The sequence below is a fragment of the Rhyacophila brunnea genome, unplaced genomic scaffold (assembly GCF_057557595.1).
Source record: "Rhyacophila brunnea isolate RB1 unplaced genomic scaffold, BYU_Rbru_1.0 scaffold_14, whole genome shotgun sequence".
NCBI lineage: Eukaryota > Metazoa > Arthropoda > Insecta > Trichoptera > Rhyacophilidae > Rhyacophila > Rhyacophila brunnea.
The window spans coordinates 32,867,030-32,891,659 of record NW_028232796.1 but is presented as its reverse complement, the minus strand read 5'-3'; the positions used below and the strand labels follow the sequence as shown (position 1 = coordinate 32,891,659).

Here is a 24,630-nt window from a genome sequence, read left to right as displayed (position 1 = left end):
TATTCATATTTTTCAACTGTAATAATTTATACTACCTATCGGATTGAGAATTTCTGTCAGTACGAAGTCAGTGTTGGATAAACTGTGAAATAATTAGTACAAATCATACTAATTACTAAACCATTAAAAGGTGTTTGTTATTTCAAATGTACATTATAAATAATTAATATTACATCCATACTATATATAGACTATAGAGTATAGGGCAGTGACAAAAGGTGGAGGTTGGCTGTTAAGATCCGCCATAAATAATGCACACTAAACTTTGTCAGTTATACGTATTTGTTTTCATTGAACTAAGACTACAATTTCATTTACAGGTGGTGTTGGTTAGTTTTTAAAATTTAATTAAACTCTGCGAAAACCAAGCCATAATAAATAATAGCCTAAAATACTCGTAAGTATATCAATAAAATATCTAAAATTATTCCATTAAGTCATACATATTTTTGGATATTTTATAGATAGAATAATATTTATATAATTATATAGTTTGGTTTAGGCAAGGCGCAGTGATTTAAAAAAAAACCAATAATATGTATTCTTAATCAAACTAAAATAAACAAGTTTAGTATGACTGAAAAAGTGTGCACAATTTTGTCGTGTTGAAAATTTCACCATGGAGTATATTTGTACGTATGCTACAACATGTGGAGATGTCTTTACTAGGTTATGTTAGGTTAGGTTAGGGTAAATCTTATTGGAACAGTACTATTTGCAAACTATCGCCGAATTTTGTAAGATACGTACAAATGTATTCCACGGTGAAATGTTCAACGAAGAACTCGTCATTTGATAAAATGTTATACGAACTCATGTTTCACGTACTGCGGCGCACGAATAAGTGCCCCACGATGAACTCCATACGTACAACTTACATGTATCCCATAAAAAGTATTATCAAAATAATGCTACAACTAAATCGTGCAACGATTATTACGTAATGTATTCAAACTAAATAAATTTCCATCAATCAATACTACTAACGGTTACGTTAACAAAACTGCGCATTTTGGGGTGGTGTATGAGAAATCGATACATTATGAAAAAGTTAAGGCTTGGCGTAGTTTCTAGGCAGGAGGTATCATCGGGGCGAACTTTTTTGAAAATGCGATTGAAATTGGGCTGATGATTGATGGGAGCCATTACTGTGACAAGATAACATTTTTTACGTGATTTGGACGAAATGAACAATACATGGTTTCAGCAGAATGACAACATGTTTACTGGTTGTATTATTTTCCGTTTTGGAGGCGTTAACTGGCCTCCAAGATCGTGTGATGATTTTATATAGTTGCATTAATTATTCCTCTGGAGTTTTCTTAAAGTCCACGCAACACAGAAATGATTCCTGATGTCTATCATATTATCCAGCACTTTGTCGACAAATCGAGCCGGATTTATGCGGAAAAGTCATGAAAAACGTGACTGAAAGAATGATCATCTGTGAGATGAGCAAATATAGATATTTTAACCATGTTACACACACCATGTTACACACACCATGTTCATAATTCCCACGTATCAATGTTACGAGTATAATAAATTGAAAAATTCACACAATATTCCCGTAAGGTAGTTTACTTTTTATGTAAAAAAAAAAATAGAACAGTTATTATCGAAACACGATGTTCTTAAGGCTATACTTCAGCTGGGGTACGGTCTAAATGACTACGCAACGCACAGATTGTGCAAATGACGCAAGCCGAACGAAATATAATTTGTCATAAAAATTCAACATGCGTCCTTTTAATGTTATGTTTATTATTATATTCGTAATAATAATAGTATATTCATTGACATGTTTTCTTTTTCAAGTACATGCGGAGCGTTTTTTAGTCATCTTTACACGATTTAAGAATATATTCCTTCGACGCCATCACAAAACAAATTGACGTGCGAACAGGTCGACCATCTCTCTCCGACTGGCAACGCGGCCGAAATTACGTCCCACATACTGTTGAAAATTATTTGCCGTTTCACTTATGTACGCTCTTAATGAAATTGGATTGTCTGTCTGTCCATTTTAGTTTGTTCGATTAAAACTCTTAAAAACCCCCTGACCAATATTAATGAAACTTGCACAGCTTATACACTACACTATTGGTACCAATACAGTAAAGTTTTATACAAAAAGCTACAATATAAAAATTCAAAACTAATGCATTAGGTAAAGTGGTCAGTTAGCAGAGGTGGAATAGTAAGGGGGTATGGGTAGAGAAGCACATGCCTACATCGAACCGTTGCCGAATAACGCACTTGCAACAAATTATCACGATTGAGTAAAGTGGTCAGATAGTAGCGGTGAAGTGGTAAGGTATATTGCGAGTAAAGGGATGCGCGCCGACTTCAAACCGTTGTTTATCCCATTCACTTTAAAATTGTATATTACAAGATATTATACGCGGGTGAAGTTGCAGGTTATTGGTAGAATACTATCATACAAATAAAATATGCCTTATTTTACAATAAATAACTGCTAAACAATAGGGAAAAACAAACAGACAAAACACGCTTTTTACATATTATATCAAATAAACATAATTACATTGATTATTAAGCAGTATGTTGGGTATATTTTCGCTGTATATTTGGAGAACCTAGTCACTTTGATGGCAGCTGTATTTTTTATTTAAAAAATGATCTATATTCTTTTTTGAAAATCCTATATTAAATGCCATTCACATATTTGTTTATAATATTTAACTACAACATTTTCAAACAATAAGAAGTGTTTATTTTCACTTTAAATATTTTCCAAACTTACAATATACGGGTAACCCTTTGAAGATACAGATTTCACTAGTGTAACACACGTTTTACAACATTTTTTTAATGTCCTGATAAGGTAATTTAAAACAATTTGGTTTTAGTATGGAAATGCCAGATTAAACTATTTTGAATGTAGGTTAACGCTATATAACATTGCACTTATTGTTCACTTTTTACTATACTAATACACCTCATTGTCTGATTACTTCGCATAAAATTAGATCAAATGATATTCACTTGTATTAATATATTATTATGCAGTAATAAATAAATAAATATATCATAATATATAATAGAACCGGAGTGGAAAGTTACAAAGTGGCAACTTTAGGTACCGTAAGCATTTACGCACGTATAATTTATAATAAAATCGTATATTTTATTATAATACGTTTGCCGACTAGTTTACTAAAAAAAAACAACTCAGAACTCGTAAAAATCTTTCACGTACTACAGTTATATGATAATATATTGAATTATATAAGTAGGTATAGGAAATAATGTTTTATGTCGTAAAATATTGTAGATTAAAAAATACACTTCAAAAGGTTATCAAATAAACTTTTTTTTTATTTGCGATTTTATTACAAATCGACATTAATAAAAAAACGTACTACTAAAGTAATTATAGATGATATTATTAATAAGAATAATATAATATATACAAATACATGAGTAATGTTTACAGTTTTTTGCGAGGTTTCGCGATGCTGGTGCCAATACAAGTGAAAAATATTATATTTAAAAATACGCACTAGTAACCCAGTAACCATGGCAACCGTTCATCAAAACAAAGAAGCAAAATCTGGACTATTAATAGGTACATTTTTGGCGCTTAAAATAACTTCATAAAATATCGGTTGCGTGCCGAGTTGATTTAAATTTAGTAGAATAGCAATTCTAACAAATCCATAGTTTCTTATTCTGGGTAAAATGGATAACACTAAATAAAAATATTTAATGATCTACCACGGAACCATTCATTTTTACTATTTTAATAGTTTGAGACACTTTCGTTTGATTGACATCTTCAGTAATAGTGAGATATTCATTAAAAAATTCTGAAGAAAATTATAAATCCAATGTAAGGTTAGTTCTGCGTTGTTGAGTATTGGATTATGTTCTGGATTTGAATGATCTAGGTACCGATACAACGTTTTGATTTGAATTGCACGCGACATAATACAGATAAAAATAATTCTGACAGCAATAAGGGTTAAACAAGAGAACATCAATTTAAAATTTGGAAGGAATAAACCGGGGAACACAAGGTTAATGTGAATTTGCTTACCCTCTGGGTGTTGTATAACAGAGTACGGATTTCTAGTGTGGAAAAAATATAGAATAAAATTAAACACGTGTTTAAGAGTATGTTATTTTAAATAGTTACACCTGTCTCATAACAAGTCACATTACGAAATGCGTACAATATTTGAGGAAAGTCGCCTTGTGTCCATTTTTATGGCTAAACCTAACGAAATAAAGCAAACCCTGCTCTGTCCTGTTACATGTAAATTTTACGTAAAATATTTCACCGTGGCACAATTCACCGTGAGATTTCTTATCAGAAAGAGATGACCGTATATCAACTAGGTATACGGTCTCCAATTTTATTAGATTCAATTTTCATAGCTAATTTGAATTTTGCTAAATGAATTCAATAATGAAAACCCAACCTAACCTAACAGACAATCCAGTATATCGGCTATTTTCAAAATTTGTTTCCTGCTGGATTCCTGCAGAGTATAAACCGACAAGAACCGTGTTTTATTTAGACACGATTTTTTGTCAGTACTATACAACCCAAAGAGGTTGGACGATCTTTAATATACAGCCATATATTTCCGATACAGCATTTCACGATGAAGTGTGATACGGCGAACTGTATACGAACAAGTTTCCGGACACAGCTCTGTCCATGGTCACTGTCTTTCACAATTTTGTCTTAATACTTTGGATGCTGAAGACGCACCTGGCGCGTAATGACCAGGCGACCGATCGATGTAATTAACGTGCATTTTAAAGGTGGTAATTAAAAAATCATTATCTGGTCAGCAGCGAATGAGTTTAATGTATTCTGTGGAATAATACTATGAAATAGGTACTTTGTGTTTTTTATATATATACTGGGTGGCAAGCCCATCCAATTGTGTATGAAAAAATATCTAATTATTGTTAATTAATAATAACTTTATGCTAGTATTTATAATTTAGGTACCTGTCTCATGTTATATGACAGAAAAATATTAAATGACTGAATGAATGCAATAGTTCAGTGGTAGGTACTCGAGGAATATAAAACGATTTAAAGGTCGCACCAAGATGCTCGATTGATAATATTGTTTCTGGAAGAGCTGAGAGAACTTGAAACCTTCATCCAGCAGTCAATTGAAACAGGTTAATGATGCCGAGAAAGTAAACAATAAACATGTTGTCATGTATGATTTTTTAAATTTCACTGTATACAGATACGTATCGTTCATAATGCATGAAGAATTAACAAATTATTTTTAGTTTTGTAAGTGTCATTAGACTCATTAGTATCACTAAAATATACCTAATACATAATTAGTATAATAACTGTTAGGAGACACTTAAATCCGTCACAAGATTGCATGCACAGAAATGTAGAATAACATATTAAAACTAGGTACAATGCAGTACGTTCAACTATTAATAAAACATAAATTAATTTTAATAATACAAATTATATCCTTTCAAATAGTAATTATCTTAATGCTTAATTGTTTAATCGGTTATTGTATGTTTAATGGAAGCAAGCGGCAAACAAATTATGAAAATAACCGATTTACTGGATTATTAATTGTTAGGTTAGGTTATCATTTTTGAATTCATAAATTTTGCCGAAATCGGCCATGAAATATAGCGCTGTTCCCACTTGACTTCCAGTAAACAGACTTGAACCGTTTAATCTTTTCGAAACTTTTTGAGGTATCAATATGAAACTTTGTTTAATCGATAGCACCATTGTATTAAGTATATAAACTGTGCAACTTTAATCAATATTGATGACGTAGTTTTTTAGTTATAATGAAGTAAATAGAGAGACACAAAAAAAGTACTTAGCTATCATGAAAATAGTCAAAAGTCTAATATTTAAAAATCACATATAATCAATTTGTTATTAGTACTTATAATAATACTAATAAGGGATTTGTTATTTATAAGAAAACATTGCTTACCTTGTGAGTCAATTAAAATATAAAATTTTTAAAATTTAAAACGTGATGTTTTGTAACTTGAAATTTCATTATCACACTAATTAGCCAACGAATGACAGTCACTACTAATACTGAAACAGTCTACGTAACGCGATATATTTATAGAGAGTTCGAAGACAGTAGTAATCCATTATTTATATAAAAACATTTCTTTTCTATTTTTTCGGTTGTGGAGAACAAAAAAAAAAATAAAACTTTCCGTTATCTACGTTATCAAAACGTCTTTCGGGGTTAAAAGTATTTTCAACTCACAACAGCTGATTTAAGGTCAGCTAATAATAAATACTCGCATGTTATTGACTACTAAAACTGCTGCACAGACAGTGAGCTTGACTTTTAAAGCGAATTTAATTCAACGTTGATTCATTCGTTCTCTTGTATAGCAACAGGGCTTATGGGTTTGATATCACCAAAGTATGTCATTTTTGAAGTTATACTTCTTTAGGCGCGTTTGGAAAATCAGATCAGAGTGTATTTTTGGCGTGTTACATGTAACACATAATTGATTTTTTCACACGAAAAAAAACGCACTCGATTGGATTCGAACCACCGATTATTCGGTTATCAGCCGAACGCACTACCTTTACGCCACAATATGATAATGCAATCGTGACGATTATACAGTATAATATTATAGTTTAGAATTGTTTCGTTGCCTAGGCAGCAAATTTATTATTGTCGGCCATTTACAATTCCTTACGTAAACAAACTATTAAACATCATAGTGGCAGTTGTTACTTTAAAAATAAAAACAACGATAAATAATTATACTTATAATTTAGTAATATAAGTTAAAGTGTATAGAAATAAAAACCAACGGCGTTCCAATAAGCGGTCCCTTTTCTTGAGTGTGTAATTTAACAAGATAATTAAGAGCTAGACGAAGAATCTAGGTTTTCACAAGTTTTGTTTTTGTTTTGTTACGCCAAAGAAGTATAACTTCTAACGCGCGTACATAAATAAGTACACACACCGATTTTTTATTTCTCTGATTATTTCTTTGGTCATTGGTAACTGTCTTTCCGGCTGATAGGTATGGTACGCGACAAGAAAGATGTAGAAGATGAATATCTCAATTAAATTATCAGTAGATTGGTCCCGAAATGGGCATTTTTTCGAGAGTTAGTATTAAATTTTTACAACGTTCTTATTAGCTCGTATTCTTGTTTGTCCGGTGGTTGTTTGTCCAGTACAAATCTTGCAATTGATTTTAGACTAACTTCCCGACTAGCTAGACATTTGAAACTTTTAGAATATATCAGAACACGATGTCAATGCATTATTTTAATACTATTAGCCATTGTTAAGCAGAATTGAGTTCATTTTAAATTAATTCTGTTTTGTATGGAAAGTTAGTTCAGAAAAATCCGTAAAAAAGTAAAAGAATATTTTTGGTTGCTAAGGGGGTTGTCCTAGAAAGTAAATTATTAATATATACGTGCGTTACTATGGAAATCAAAATAAAATGCCAAAATGACATTTCAGTATTCTATATTTGTTTGTTTGTTTGTTTTTTATTTACTTCATATCAAGTACAAGTTTGAGCATATTGAGCATAATAATTCAACAGAAAATTTAAAAATGTATATAAAAAGTTCTTTTTATCTAATTATTATTAATTCATGTGAAAAAATTAAATTAATTGGCAATACATGGATAATAAATCAAACTTCATTCAAACCCAGTTTATTTCTAATATGTTATTAAAAGAAATTTATTTTTAATTTTATTTTCCATAAAAAAATCAATCCGAAAGTTTCGGGATTATGTTTACCAATCCCGGGATTCATAGGTATCGAAAATTGTTCGGGATCCCGGGATTGGAATCCCTACTCCTAAGTAAAATAGTGACACAACGATACTCAATAATTGATTCCGCCAGAAAGCGGATATATTCAAATCGGATACATTGTTTCGGTATGCCTATTGCTATCAATATCATCATTAATTATTATGACGGTTATAATAGAAACAATATTTCAGAAGTGAATGCAAATTCATAACCACGTCTTCATTTCTCATACTAGTTGTATTGGACGTTCGCACACACCGCATCGAATACATGTGACTATACTACCCTGCTAATTAAAAAGACAGTGTTTTTGATTTTAGTGAAATAAAAACACAAGTTTTAAACTGCCTTTTCTATTGTATTATGTAAAATTATTGGATATACACAAAAAAATTATACAGTTTAAGAGAAGATGTTATTTAAAACTTCGGTTCTCATACCTATCACAAAAATAAAAAAATCTGTGTGTGTACTTACATACGCGCGTTAGAAATTATACTTATTTGGCGTAACAAAACAAAAACAAAACTTGTGATAAAGTAGATTATTTGACTAGCTTTTAACGGTCCACATGCTCAGCGTAGGTCAAAATGGAGCTTTTATGCTATTTTAAAAGCATGACCCTGGACATTTTTTAACATTGTAGATAATCTATTTTTATAATTTTGAAGCCTTATATCCTTTATATTTATTTTAAACCTTTGATGACTGCATAAAGTATTTTTATTACATACAATAGTATTCTTTTAAACCTCTAGCTCTAATGTTTTAGAATATAGTCATATATCGGTACATCCATGTGCAGAGGTGTATTATATTTTTTAGATTTATTAATTTTTGAACGCATTTACAAAACCATTAGTAAAATTAATGTTACATTATATAGTGACATATTTACGATAAAAAATTATATTTTATAATCTTTGTGATCCCAAATTTGACAAGAATTAGGCATTTTATTATTCAAAAAATAGGCAAGATTTACACATTTGAAGATAATTCTAAAGATACTGATTATAATCTATGTTTTTGACCATTCAAATGTGATAAACATTCTACGAATAATGTTTACTTTATAAAAATTATTGACCTAAGAAGAATAAGGTAGTGTTTTTTTTAAATACGCCATTTCTTTTGGCATTCCCCAGTGGTTAAGCTACAACATACGGCCGTTGCCATAAATTGACAAACTATAAATGAAGTAGAGAGTAAGATCATGGTATCGCGCGTGTTTGAACGTGTACTGTTTTTAAAAAAATGTTTTTTTTCGGTAAAATTACACACTTAAGAAAAAGGACTGCTTATTGGAACGACGTTGGCTTATTTCTATACACTTTAACTTATATTACTAAATTATGTAATGGTTTCTCGTTGTTTTTATTTTTAAAGTACCAACTGCCACTGTGACGTTTAATAGTTTGTTTACGTAAGGAATTGCAAATGGCCGACAATAATAAATTCGCTGCCTAGGCAACGGAACCATTATAAACTATAATATTATACTGTATAGTCGTCACGATTGCAGTATCATACTGTGGCGTAAAGGTAGTGCGTTCGGCTGATTACCGAACAATCGGTGGTTCGAATCCAATCGAGTGCGTTTATTTTTGTGTGAAAAAATTAATTATGTGTTACATGTCACACGCCAAAAATACACTCTGATCTGATTTTCCAAACGCGCCTAAAGAAGTATACCTTCAAAAATACTGTATTTTTACCAAGGCAGTATATAGATAGCTACGTTGGTTTGCACCTAAACAATCATCACTTTGGTGCGAGCAATAAATACGCGAACTTCAATTGTAAATAGTTTACATACCCATGCAGGGGCGGTTCTACCTTAAGGGTTCGTAGGGATCGTCCCCATATTGTAAACGTCTGTATTGTAATGTCAAAAATAAACGTCCGATTTTTTATCATTGACATAATAATATAACTACCTAATCATCATCATCATCATCATCATCATCAGCCTGAATCTATTCACTGCTGGATGAAGGCCTCTTTAAGTTGCTTCCACTTCTCTCGGTCCTGTGCATTGCGTTGCCACGTACTTCCGCAGAACTTTATCATTTCATTGATTCAGCGGCCTCTAGGTCTACCTTGTGGACGTTTTCTACTTCTTGGATACCACTGGATGACTAGATTTGTCCAACGATTGTCTCTTCTTCGAGCTATGTGTCCAGCCCATCTCCATTTAAGGCTTTTAATAAACTCTATTACATCGCAAACCCTTGTCTGCTTCCTTATCCACTCATTCCTCTTTTTGTCCTTTCGCGTTATGCCCAGCATGCACCTCTCCATACCACGTTGTGCTACTCTAAGTTTCTGGATAACTACCTAATAACATAATTTATTTTATCCATCTAAACCCGTCGCAATTCAATAGAGATATTTATTATTATTATACAAATAATAATAAATAAATGATTGTAAATTATGTAATAACATAATGATGAATACGCGGTGTTAAAATAATTAATTAAATTGAATACGCCCTATTTCACGGTGACACCCATGTACAAATTAGGAAAGCTGTGGCGTCTATTTTTCGCTGACTGGGGTCAATCAAGTCCCATCCCGTCGCCGCGGTACAAATCTCATTCTATAAATCCGTTGTCGATGTCGTTGTCGTTGTTCAAAACTGATTAGGGTAAGTCTATAATAATAATTATTATTAATTATTAATATTTTAAGTACGCTTTTTAGATGTGATTGAGTGACTAAGATAATTATATTATGATTTATTTTGAAAAATTACTCATTTCCTCATTAATAAAATCATATTATTATAAGTAGCTTGGTACAATATGAGAAAGTTTTTAGGTATGTACATTTAAATAGCTAAACCCTACCACCTAGAGAGTCGTCGAGCCGTCACTGTATCCATGATGTATAATTATACAAACGATGACATTCTTTGATAGATGTAGATACGTTCGCCTATAGGTCGTCAAGTAGGCACTAAGCTTCCGTGGAATTTTCATCAAATCATCGTTTTTTTTCAATGGTAACATTGGCAACCATCCTTTGCTGGATACATGCTTCTTCAAATATCTTTTTGCGAGTTTTCTTCTCCGTTATAATGTATTCAATTATTCAATACTTTCCATGTTTCAATATCAATAGGAACGGAAGACAAACTAGATTTGATTTATTCATAAAACAGGTTATTTAAATAATTCAGCGGTACATAACCTGCAATTCCATTTATTGCGACATTCTCACTAGATTTTAAGTCAAACGTGATAAATTACTTTCATTCATTAATAATTATAATCTTTGAAGTATATTCTGCTACAACATATATAATTTATATACGTTGTAGTATATACGACGAATGCGCGTTAAATTGTGAATTAAAAAATAATTACAAGATAAAAAGAACTTTTTATATACAACGTTTTTAAATTTTCTGTTGAATCATATAAACTTGACTTGACTAGCTCAAACGATCAAAACAATTTGTACTTGATAGAAATAATACTGAAATGTCATATTGATTTCCATAGTAACGCACGTATATGTTAATATTAATAATTTAGTTGCTAGGACCCACTTAGCAACCAATAATAGTTTTACTTTTTACGGATTTCTTTCGAAATAACTTTTCATACAATACAGAATTAACTGAAAATGAAATCAATTCTACTTAAAGATGCATTGGCATCATGTTCTGATATATTCTAAAAGTTTCAAATGTCTAGCTAGTCGGGAAATTAGTTAACAATCGATTGCAAGATTTGTACCGGACAAATAAGAATACGATCTAAGAAAAACGTTGTAACGTTGTAATAATAAACAGTATTGCCTGATATGTACTGATACTGGGTCCCATTTTCTAAATTCATCTCTACATAATGCAGAGTATTCTGAGTACCTATTTGGTATGTATATATTTAAAACAATTAAATATTATTGTCATTATCCGCAAAATTTGTACCCAACAATTAAGTAGCACAAAAATAAATTAGTTTTATCGATAAAAAGATTGTGCACCACTGAAATAATCCGATTTGTCGATAGCAACGTATTGATAACGTGTTTTAGTTATTATTATTATTATTTAAAAAAAGAGTTAAAAAAACAGGTAAATAAGTAATAAATATTTATGATTACTATTTGCCTTTAATGTTGTTTGAAATACACAGTTTGGCGCCGATCTACAGTGTTGATTGATTTTGAGGTGCGCCTTTCGTACCATAAATTCATTTGGTTATATCAGACATTACAAGTTTAAGACGTTCACAATACGACATTAACGACAAATTACAAATACAATTAAGCACCTAACATGCACCATTCATATACAATTATATTATAATGTACCTACATAATTAAGCATGAGATAAAAAAAAGTATTTTAATAAGTACACGAAAATAAAAAAAGTGCGCTATATAATTATACCCTATCTTCAGCAGTGATAAAATAACGTATACTTAACTTATTCTCACGCCAGTGGCATATATATATATATATTCATATCCAAAGTAATTTCACTGAATACATATTATATTATCCTCTCAATTGGCATCACCGATGGTATGTTAGTTATATATCTTCTAACAACCGAAAACTGTTTTTCGATACTAAGTATCACGAGGAATACGTCACAATATTGAAGATTATGTATTTACTATTTTGAAATCCAATAACAGATATTATTAGTTTTTTTTACCTATAGTGTCACATATTATGAAATCGATTTCTTTTAAATTAACAGTTTAATTACGAATGTTTGTTGTTTCGTTTATTTTACAATAGGCACAGTTATATCAATTCAGAATCAAAAGTAGAACTAACCATAATTCAATATGTGGCGTTGTCAATGAAAAACGTTATAATTCAGTAAACGTGTTTTCTATAGTTTTTGCATTTGCTGACGAGGTGAATAATTCTAAGGTTTTGTTATTGTGCGTGCATATATCGTATTTTAAAGTAGGAAGTAGTAATTATAAATGGGATTAGTAAACAAAATTACGATTACCATGTATTATTTAAATTAACAAAATACGGTAAAAATTATAAATTGATAAAAACACGTAAGATGATTTTATCATTAGCTCAAAATATTATTATTTTAAAGACAGTTCTAATATTATTTATTTTATTAATTTTTTTCCGGCTAAAGTTTTTGTTATTGTTGTGACATATTATACTATGGGCGAAGTGTAAGAAAATTCTTTCGTTCTAAACAGATAAATACACATAATAATGAAAGAGGCGGAAGAATGAACATTTTCTGGATAACGGTAAATTTCCAAAATTGCGTTATTTTATTTAAGTACGTAAATTTTATTGTTTCTTAATTTAAAATTAAAAATAATTTAATTGATTGTAGTATTTTAAAAGTAAATATTGTTATAAATGTATATAGTATGTACTTAAGATGAACTGTACCTACATCGATATAGGGGTGATTCTTGCAGGTTTATGTCAGAAGTTTAAAACCTCTTCTGGAAAAAGTACCCAATTTCTGTTTAATACAATATAATATTTTGCTATAAAAACTACGTGGTTGAATGAATTGATACAAGAAAAAGCATAATTGGAAAAGAGAAAATAATATTTCAATCTACTTATTCTAAATTAATGAATATGTTAGGTTAGAATACTAAACTGTTCTTTTTAACTTAAAATAAACTGGCTCTCATTATGTTTTTACAGCATTTTGGTAGATACGTGTGCTTATATTAGTCAGTTAAAATATTATTCATATATGACATCAAATATCGACAACTTTCTCTAATATATAATAAATTTATTAATGTATGTTAAGAACTCATTTTAAACTAATTACCTTTATTATGTGATGGACCGTTGTCACTTATTGGCAGAGTTCCAAATGAGAATAATCTTCGTCACAAACGATTTCTGCGCACAATGTTTTAATGCTGGCTATAACAAATCAATCAAGTTTCACTGTCCATTCACCATCAATATATAAGTACAGTTTATCACGAAGCAACGTTCAGTACAAGTAAGCGACATGGCGGGCGACGTTAAAACAACTGAAACTCCACCTGACTGTTATTCCTTTGGCACTCTCACAAACTAAAATTTTTAAAATGCTAATCAAATTTATACCAAGTCGTGAAAAGCCCATCGTCGTTTAATGAGAATCAGTGGCTTCTGATAAATCAGTAAAACCTGTTCCCAAACAATATTTCGCTTGTTCTCAAATACGGGCTAAGTATTACATTTCTGTGGACATTTAAAATTTGCACGTCAGTTAACTGGAATCATGCCAAAGCGTTTTGAACGTCACAACAGAACAATCTTACGTATGTGGATTCAATGAGACATAGAAATTAAAAGAAATATTTATATTTTGAAGTGAAAACATAAACAAAAAATAAATTTACGAAATTCAAGATCTAAGGACGTGGTCAAGAGAGACGTAATCGATTATTCAAAATGACATCACCGGTAGAATAACGTCAAAACAAACGTTATCAATAAATATTGGTGTGATCACGTCTCAAAACAATGAGTGCAAAGAATATATACAAATACATTGGAGATGGCGCGTTTAAAAGAGGTAATTGAAATAAATATGTTATTAAAACTAAAACAATAGATTGTATATCTATACAATTCTTCTAGATTTCAGAATTTCAACAGAACTGGTAGAGTAAATGCTTCATTACCTTGCATTCTAGATCTAGGGTAAAAATGATGTATTATAAGTTATAAGTATTAAACAAATATATTTTTTTACATAATATGAGTCGTATATTATCAAAAGTAAAACTGTCGCAAATATATCGAAATTTAACTAAGTATGCCAAATTATTCTTCTGACCATAATGTACGACTAACAATATAATATTCGAATCAAAATCGTATCTGTGTGGTATAAAATTGTGATGGAAAATAGGGCTTGGTATCAGAATCAGAACTGTTCAATACTTTGGAAACAAAAGTAGAAAGAACTGTTGAATTTGAATTTCTAATTTCCAAATGTCTAAAAAAGAAAACACTAAAAAACCCTACAAAACGTTTTTCGTCATTTTCTCGAAATGATAAATAACGCAAAGATCTACTTTTGATACTATACGACTCATAATATATTATTATTTGTTTGTTTTCTTATTACTACACATATTAATACAAGTGAATATCATTTGATCTCATTTTATGCGAGGTAATCAGGCAAAGAGGCGCATCGGTGTAGTAAAAAGTGCAAAGTTATATAAGTATACCCTTATGCTTACATATAAAGAAGTCAATGAATAGTACATGGTGCCACGTGATGCAACGGAAAATCTGAGGTGACACAAGGTCTGAAATAGGATGACAAAAAAGCCTTAATGCTGATTCAAATAGTTAGCTGAGGACATATCACCAGACTATCCTCTCTGAGAAAATATTCTAAATTATTCAATAATGTACTTTAAGTAATAGAATATATGATCTTAACATTATGTGGAACTCCGTAGAAGCCATTAGAGATGTTTTTGACTCAAGAGCCAAAATATTGATGCAGAAGCAAGCCAGTAAGACACCTGGTCAATCAGTCTTCTTAAACTCAGCACAGCAGGTTAAATAGCTTGGTGTATCTAGGATTCATCATCGCCAAGAATAATTAAGAGCTTATTGAAATAGGACAACGTTTGATAGCAGATAATTAAAGTTATTTCTCATTATTGTCCAGGAATAACTGCAGAAGTACTGCAGGAAACGATAGAACAACCAAGAGTTGCATATGGTAGCAAAGCATGTTATAATTTAAGAAAAACAATTTATAATGCAGAAATGTTGGATTTCATTGAAAAACACAGTCTAGAGAATAAAACAAATTTAACCCAGACTATAAATTCATATTAAACTACTGAAGATCAGTGAGGGTCGGATATATCCACCGTATGCTTTAACACATGTGTTCTAAAAATGATTCTCAACAAACACAAACACCTATCTGATAAACAAAAGCGACTCCTCTGGATGGAGTAAAGAATAGCTTGTTGTAGTACAAAACTGGTTATATACTACTGAGTACCGATGGTTCATCATCATCAGGGGCGCGACAAACCGGTGTGGGTCCTGGCCTCTTCCAACAGCTCCCTCCATCTGTCCCTATCCAGTGTGGCCGCTTTCCAATTTGGTACCCCCAGAATACGGCAGTCACTGGCAGCTCCATCCAACCAGCGAATCTTTGGCCTCCCTCTTCTTCTATGTCTTATTGGATTGCTGGACATCACTCTCTTTGCCGGTTCATTGTCATTCATACGGTGCACATGACCTAGCCATCGCAGTCTCCCAATCTTAGTTGATTGAACTGCGCTGCAATCTTCGTACAGCCCGTAGAGCTCAGTATTATATCTTCTTCTCCAATTGCTGCCATCCCTGATCGGTCCATATATACGGCGGAGAATTTTTCTTTCAAAGATGTTCAGGGCTCGTTACATAACACGGTAACATAAGACACTTAGTGTCTTGTAAAGAGTGCTTTTAGTTCGGCGAGATAGTATGCGGGACTTAAAATGTCTTAACAGGCCAAAGTAGCATTTATTCGCAGACATGATTCTCTTGTTGATTTCTTCTGTAATATCATTATGTCGAGTTACAAGAGAACCAAGGTATATGAAACTGTCAACCGTATCAAACTTGTATGCACCAATATCTAACTTTGGTGCGACTTCTCGTGATGTGACATAGACAGCCATGTATTTAGTTATGATGGTTAATAAAGGAAATAATTAAGGATACTCTAGCTAGCATCATTAGAAGGGAGAAAGGATGCGTACAATATGAATCAAGAATATCGGACAGTTTTGAGGATTTTATTTTGATTTTCGTTTACGATTCAATTATACATAAAAGTGGATTGATAGCGAAAACCACACTTTTTTCTACCATTTGGCCCCATCTCTCTTAGCATTCAGTAGAACATAAAGCATATGTCAATAGAAAACCCGTTGTACTCTTAATTTATAAGATCTATCAGAGGAAATTTTCTTCGTCGTTTTCAATTTTCAAACGGACTAAATAAAACGAGTTTTTCCCCTTTATTATTTTATATAATTATATATAGGTTATAATTCCTGTTACCAAAAACTGGTAATCTGACTCACATGTCAAGCTCTCTGTTGATGGACTCTAGCATCATACTTAAAATATGCCTAATTGTTATTGATACTTTCAAACACAAACTTTGTATGCAATTCTGTGTTGAGGTCAAGATATATATAATACATTCAGTGTATTTCTTGCAATGTTTTTTCACGGATGTAAATTTAAACAAAGTAAGCTGGAGTCGAAATAAAAACTATTTGAAATCCTTTGTTTAATTACGTATTAACACCTCGATTATATACCTGTTTGGTGTTTTGTTTGTCTGTTTATTTTATATGATATTCACGCAGAAAGAAAAAAATAGTGTTTTGCATAAATTTGTATTGGAAATAAACGATTAATCTGTCTAAGGCGATTTGTTTTTTCTTCCATAGGTTTTCGAAGAATCTGACGTACCACCGTGCGTCAATCGATTAAATTATTAATTCAATTCATGAGCTTGTAGTATGCTTTTTGAACTTCTGTGAACTGCAACCCATATCAATTTTTGAGAACACATTTTGAAATGTTTTTAAATTTTAAAAACACGTTTGACTCGGTTTGCGAAGAACACAGCCTTCGTGAAATTTTCTCCGAATTTTAAAATGGATATTAAAATGCGTTTACCTTATTATTTTTCATGCCAGTTTTTTTAAACAGTTTTAAGATAAACAGTAGGTATCACCCACGATGGCTGCATGGCTTAAGCGCCAGTCTATAGTGTCGAGGGTCCCAGGTTCGAATCCTGGGTATGGCAAGTATACAATATATTGTTATTCAATTTTGTCTATGGGTCAGAGTATGGACCTAATAGGTTGAGCAAGTGGCTGACATCCATTTCTCGTAAAAATAAAATCGGTTAATACAAACCTCTGCTCCGTGGAAGCCCACATGATCCTATAAGGATCGTGCATGGCCACGTACACATGGCACAAGTTTCCGAACACGATATAGGCCAATACTAGAAAGAGAGAGTGGCATTTTTGGCATTACCTGAATCTCTATAACCTTGTCCAAGAAAAATGTATATCCATGTAGCAAGAATGGACAGTGCTCAACTGCCGAGAGAAATCCTGCCTAGTAGACCAGATGGACGGAGGTTGATTGGTAGGCCCAGACACCGATAGTTGGACGGTGTCAATGGTGAAGCTATAACAGCTGGCATAGCCTCATGAAGGATACTGGGACCTAAGACAGGGAAAATGAAAGAAGTTTTAGGAGGAGACTAGGTAGTAGGCGCGGCGTAAGCGTCGGCCTAGATCATCGTGGGTCCCAGGTTCGAATCCTGGGTCTGACAAAAACACATATTGTTTTTCAATTTGTGTATGAGTTAGAGTATGGACTGACTATAGTGGAGTGGCTAGTGGCACTAGAGTGGCTGACATTCGTTTCTCGTAAAAACAAAATCTGTTGATACCAACCTCCACTCTGTAGAGGACCGTATGATCCTATTAGGATCGGACATGGTCGAAAAGATAGGAGACGCCTTGGGTTGTTGAGCAATTTGTCATTATGAATTTTTATAGTTGATAACATACCTACTAAAATACCTTACTGTTAGTAAAATACGTATTTTTATTTCCATTTTAAATCATTAAAGCTAAAGGCAATCACAATACAAAAAATAATACATATAGGCACAATCTTTCTTTAATGTTTTCTTTAAAAATTTAAGCTAGGTACATACAGACATGCATTAATAATATAACCGGCCATAATTTCTAACATAAATATAATTTGATATATGTACTTACAATAAATATAATATTACGATACTCTTGATAAAATTTATTTCTACTCAAACATAATTATCACATGATACGATCACATTCTTAAAAATATATATATTATTTAATTTTATACAGATTTATTTGTATACTTAGATATATTTATAATTAAAACTATAGTAATACTAAATAATTGATGTTATAAATAATCTAAAAATATTTAAAATAAAAAAGTTTTTCATAATATAGAATATCAAAGCTTAGTTTGTCGCAAAGCTATTGAAGAAAACCGTTCATTTGTTCTTATGGAGCTTTCATATATACGCAATAATTAAAGATTTAAAAAAAGCTTTGTTAATGCTTATCCTTATAATATTTTCCTCATGTATTTTTGATGACTTGGTGACAATACCGCAGTGGCAAACGGTGGAGGTAGGCTGTTAAGATTTGACATAAATAGTGCACACTACACTTTGTCAGTCAAACATATTTGTTATACTTGCGCTTAGACTACAATGTGTAGGAAGGGTTTGTTAGTTTTTTTAAATTCAACTAAACCCTGCCTAATCGAAGCCATAGTTTGTAATATCTAGTCGAAAAATATTCGCTATATGTGTGGCTTAATGGCATAATTTTATAAATGGATGAATATTTTTTATCGATTTTGGTTTGATTTAGGCAGGGCTTAATGAATTTTAAATAGCTTAACCCACACTGTTTGTAATATGTATGTTTAATTCAAGTATTACTGAAAAAAATGTATAATATTTTGTCGGATTGCTCATTTTTTTTCCCCCGACCATGTCCGATACTAATAGGATCATAAATGGGCCTCCACAGGGTAGAGGTTTGTATTAAGAGATTTTTGTTTTTTACGACAAATGGATGTTAGTCACTTGCTAAACCTATTAGGTCCATACCCTGACTCACACACAAATTTAAAAACAATATGTGTACTTGCCAGGCCCAGGATTCAAACCTGAGACCCATGGCGTGATAGTCCAACGCTTAAGCCGCGTGGCCACCGTGGGTGACTGGGCTGGGATTGCTCATAGCATACCTAAACTATTATGGTTTGGTTTAGACAGGGGTTAAATGAATTTTAAAAACTAACCAGAACCAAATGCAAATTGTATTCTAAGTTCAATGAAAACGAATAAATATGAGTGACAAATTTTAGTGTGCACTATTTATGTCGAATCTTCAGTCTACCTCCACCCTTCGCCACAGCTAAATATCATGTAAGAGGGCGTCTAATAATAAATACCAATAAGTCGTAGGTATGGTCTGAATCTAAATCTAACAAAAATACGTATATTATATTCTATGTACAATTTCATAAAATAATATGTACAGACCTACAAACCTATCTTAAGAATGGATGGGGGAACCACAGTCGAAAACTACCCAATCTCACAACTGGACAGAATCTGACATTCGAACGATTTCAAAATAGTGTCCATATGGTAGTTCGTAGTTCCATTTTTGACCGTTTATTAGATAAGTCTGTAGGACTGTAACGGTATAACTAAAACGAGTCAAAATCATACGAAAAAAAAATGATTCACAAAAACCGATTATTTAAAGTGATATACTTACCTAAATCTTAATATAAATTTTAATATTAAGATAGTTACTAGTTACTTAAGTTGATTTGAACTACCTATTTACAAAGAATATATTTGATATGCAGATAGTGAATACCAACTCGATACAAAACCAGTTACTTAAATAATTGTTCATGTTTTTATACGTCATCATCTTTATAAAATAACATAGTACGTCGGCATGTTAAAACACGTGTTTTTATCATAACATAATAATATTTGTAACAACAAAATAAATATTTTATTAACATATACCAAAGTCAAATAAGCGTTAAATATAATTAATGGTTCGAAACAAAAACAATATTATTCCGATTCGACTCATTATTTTTTAATTTTATTAAGTATAATTAAACAAAATACCAAGAAATACATTAGAAACCTAATAATTTGCTGTACTTAAATAAAGTTTTTGTTAAGGCCGTACATCAGTTGAGGCACGCTCTAAAAAGATCGTTGCTAGGCGATGCGCGGATTGCGGGTCGCGGATGGAAATGACGCCTGTCAAACGAAATATTATTTGTCATATAAATCCAACATACGTCCATTTTATGTTCTGTTTATTGTTCTATTAGTAACAATAATAATATATTCATTGACATGTTTTCTTTTTAAAGTAAATGGGTAACGTTTTTAGTCATCTTTACACGATTTAAGAATTAATTGGGCCGTCGCCATCACGAAGCAAAGTGACGTGTTTTTAGATCGACGTTCTCTCACTGAATGCGAGCGAGTCCAAAATTTCGTCGTGCCTACAGTTGAAAATTATTTGCCGTTTCACTGATGCGTCACCTTAACAATACAATAATTTATGAGATATTGATTTTGACAGATACAGTATAGTATCTATAGTGTCTTTTTTTTTAAGAATTATTAATAATCATGTCTTTGATTTTTCGTAAAAGATGGTTGTTAGTAATTTTGAACAATCACAAACACCCAGGCTTTGAGAAAAACACATTAATGTTTTTGTCATGACCGGGAATCGAACCCAAAACTCTCGGGTGGAAGGCCAGCGCCTTACCCACTGCACCGCGAGAGCCCCTGTATATATAGTGCTGGACTATAAAACTATCTTCAGAACGATTTTTCGATTACTAATTAATATATAATTTTTTGCTCAATTAAATAATGTTAAGATACAGTGGGGAAATGCGGAAAACTCGTCGTTTTGTTTGATACCACTATATTTGAGGCTATAAGTTTCATAGTCGGTAACCTCCATATTCCACCATTTTTAGATAATCGCAAAATACCCGTAAAGCACATTTTTTCTCCAAATTGAATATTTTCTTTTTGCAAAAATATTCAAAAACAATTTTAAAACGTGAATTAAAATGTCCGTAATGTTATTAAAATTAATGAAAAGTGATTGTTAAAGTTGGTCGTGAAATATAAAAATGGCCGATGATGAATATAAAAACGACTTAGCAATCAACTTCTGGTGTAATTTTATTTAACTAACAAACTGAGCAGGATTTGATGTAGAAGTGCTAACAGAATCACAATGAATAAAAATATCAAATAAGTAAAAAATCATGTTATCGACTATGCAACCAATAGTCTCATTTCATGGAAGATATTTTAAGTACAATTAAACAACAGATAATAGATAATAGATAACAGATTCTTTTCGTATATAGATTGTACCAAATATGGGGTAGGTTCCTACTATTGGATAAGTATTCGACTTTCTGGAAAATTAGACAATGTTTTCCACTATAGAATAGAGTATAGAAAAGCTTTCCATTTAGTACAAGTAACTAGCACACATTTGGAACATATATAATACTGTCGTGAAAATGGTGACAGGAGATGGTTTAAAGCATTTTTTGTCTAAATAGTGGCTTTTTACATGAAAAGACTTCTATTAGACAATCGATGCCTTCGAAATGTGGCACTGGCACCAAATGTTTCGTATTTATTGGACATAGCATAGAATGAACCAGTCAATAATCAAGAGACACCAGCTAAAGGAACATTTCACGACGGTGTGTCTGCGATGTATTCTGCGTTTTTTGGACATATCGATTGGCTGAAACCAGTTAAGCTGGAAAGTCTGGTGGTTTTTCGTAACTTCTAGGTAAAGTGAAGCAGAGGAAGAGCGTCAGCGTGCTGGAAAGACGAAATGAAGGATCTTACTAGGGGCAGCCTTCATTCTGTCCTGAGAGAAACAGATGATCGTAAAAGTTGGAGAATCATAAAAAGACTTTACGATCCTCAGTCACGACGGAACTACCCAGAAGAGGAAGAGATAAGCGATTATACTATTATTGGATAATGGCTATTAATTGTCTAATACCCATATCCGATATTTTTGCACAAAGGTTTTGTAAAAAATACCATACATCTATGATTCTTGTTCACCATATTTAATTTGTAAAATATATGGAAATTTTAAATGATAAAGAGCCAGTTCAGTTCCCTTGCCATAATTGTAATGTCTCCCATCACTGCTATATAAGTTTAATAAACATAAAACCTGTTACTATCATGCACACAAGAGTTGCCTTGAATCATAACTCACATTTTGCAATTTTGTCATTTTCAAGTTAAATAAAACCTATGTAAACAAAAATAGTTGGCTATCAAAAGTCACTTTAAACCATGTAAAAATCGTCCTCCAACAATCCTCCTTTTTCAATGAATAATAACCTAACCTAACTTAGCCAAACAGAGAGCTATATTTCTCATAGTGGGGTATATGTCTGCAACTTTAGGAGTACCATATATAAATTTAAAAAAAAAATGTAAATCAACTCACTCACTCATTAATGTTCAATGAGTTCAAAACTTTTCTTTTAATTACAAAAAACAGTGCTCTGGTGGTTTTTTGCGATTACCTCAAAGCTAGATTTTTGGAATATGTGAGTTATGACTCTAGACAACTCACATATTATTATCAATATGTGAATAACATGATTTTAATAAAATAACTGATTATAACCAGAGACATATTAACTCAAAGTGACATGTCTTCTTTTTATTCATGGTTGATTTGTTCTACCTATCTTAAAAGCCCATATATTGTTTTATTAATACTATTAAAATGAATATATTAAAACATAAACCTCAAACATAAGTGGCATATAATTATTCTCCTCAGACAATATACAATTAAATTAGATGGGTACTTACGTCAGAATTCAAACCATAGTCATTAATATTGTTTTCCAAGGAATGATTATTATTTTGTAACTATATTTTCAAGCACCTACACACTAGTAAAGTTATTTTAACTATTTTTTAGTTATTCGCAAAAAAATATGTTATTTAATTTTATTCTTATTCAAATAATTATTATTCTATTTTATTGACTATAAGAATTAATAAAAACTATTCAATAAAAATGATTTTGATACCAAAATAAATATATACATATTCCTATTTTTGAATAGTACACAATTAACTTACTCTATTTTATATCGTCTCTGTGCTGGCAGAAACACTAACTGGAGAATACTAGTTTTGAGTAATTTGACTTTGAAGTTGTTAAAATGTTTGAAATGGTCTATCATGTGAGTTTATTAAGTAATCATAAAAAATGACGTTAAAATAAAGACTGTTTATTTATTAAGAAGACTTCCAGACGGTACAGTTTGAAATAATGAACATTTTGGTATAACTAACTCAATATTGTAATTTTTTCGAATCGATGAGGCACCAAGGCCAAATGGCCTTATAATCTCGTTATTTGTAGTACTTCCGTTTGTATACTTATTAACGCATTCGCTGCTGAATAGATAATGAGATTTTAATTGCCCCCTTTAAAATGCACGTTAATTACATCGATCGGCCGCCTGGTCATTACGCGCCGTATGAGTCTTCCGCGTCCAAAGCATTAACGAAGAGCTCATGGCCCTTCGTCGTGGGTCTGAGAGTAGAAAGAAAAAACATAACAGGGGAAAGTATGGGCTATACAGTGGTTTCTCCTTCAAATTGATGGAGTCAGTACCGCAACATATTTTAATTTTATATCTATATAGTGGTGATGAAGGAACTAAATGGCTAATATTTTGTCTCCTACTGTAGAGAAAAAATATATATTTATATAGACTAAGGACACTTTAAGAGCAATATTGCTCATGCACAATAAACATGTTATTTTTCATTAGGTAAAAGATCTGTCGGGATGGTTTATGCTAATATCTATCTATTTTAATTTGAATGGTTCGTAATATTAATTCATCTTTTAATAAGATGTAATTATATTGTATTTAATCGTGGGGTTCCTACCAAAAGTTGGTAAGTCTCGAAATCATGTTATGGAGAAATTGCAATTTGAAAGCTTGACATGCTCTCTAAAATCAGGCACAATGCTAATTTCTTTGTGCTTTGTATGCATGTTTTATAATACATAACGATGACCTTGATTTTTTCTATATCTATAATATAATACTCATAATTCGTTGTTCTGAATACTTAAATTGTC

At 31.6% G+C, this 24,630-nt stretch overlaps 1 protein-coding gene across 2 annotated transcripts in view; it reads right to left on the bottom strand.

Annotated features, from left to right (window-relative positions):
• LOC147075878 (organic cation transporter protein-like) overlaps positions 1-13,863 on the bottom strand; it is a 40,738-nt gene extending 26,875 nt beyond the window's left edge. The window contains exon 1 of one of the 2 annotated variants that reach the window (XM_085942206.1): positions 13,608-13,863. The gene's annotated coding sequence lies outside the window, so the exon portion shown is untranslated. Of the gene's footprint in view, positions 1-2,767; positions 2,871-13,607 lie in introns of those variants that run through there. The other variant, XM_085942207.1, reaches the window with a different exon arrangement.
• Between the last annotated feature and the right edge of the window lie 10,767 nt (positions 13,864-24,630).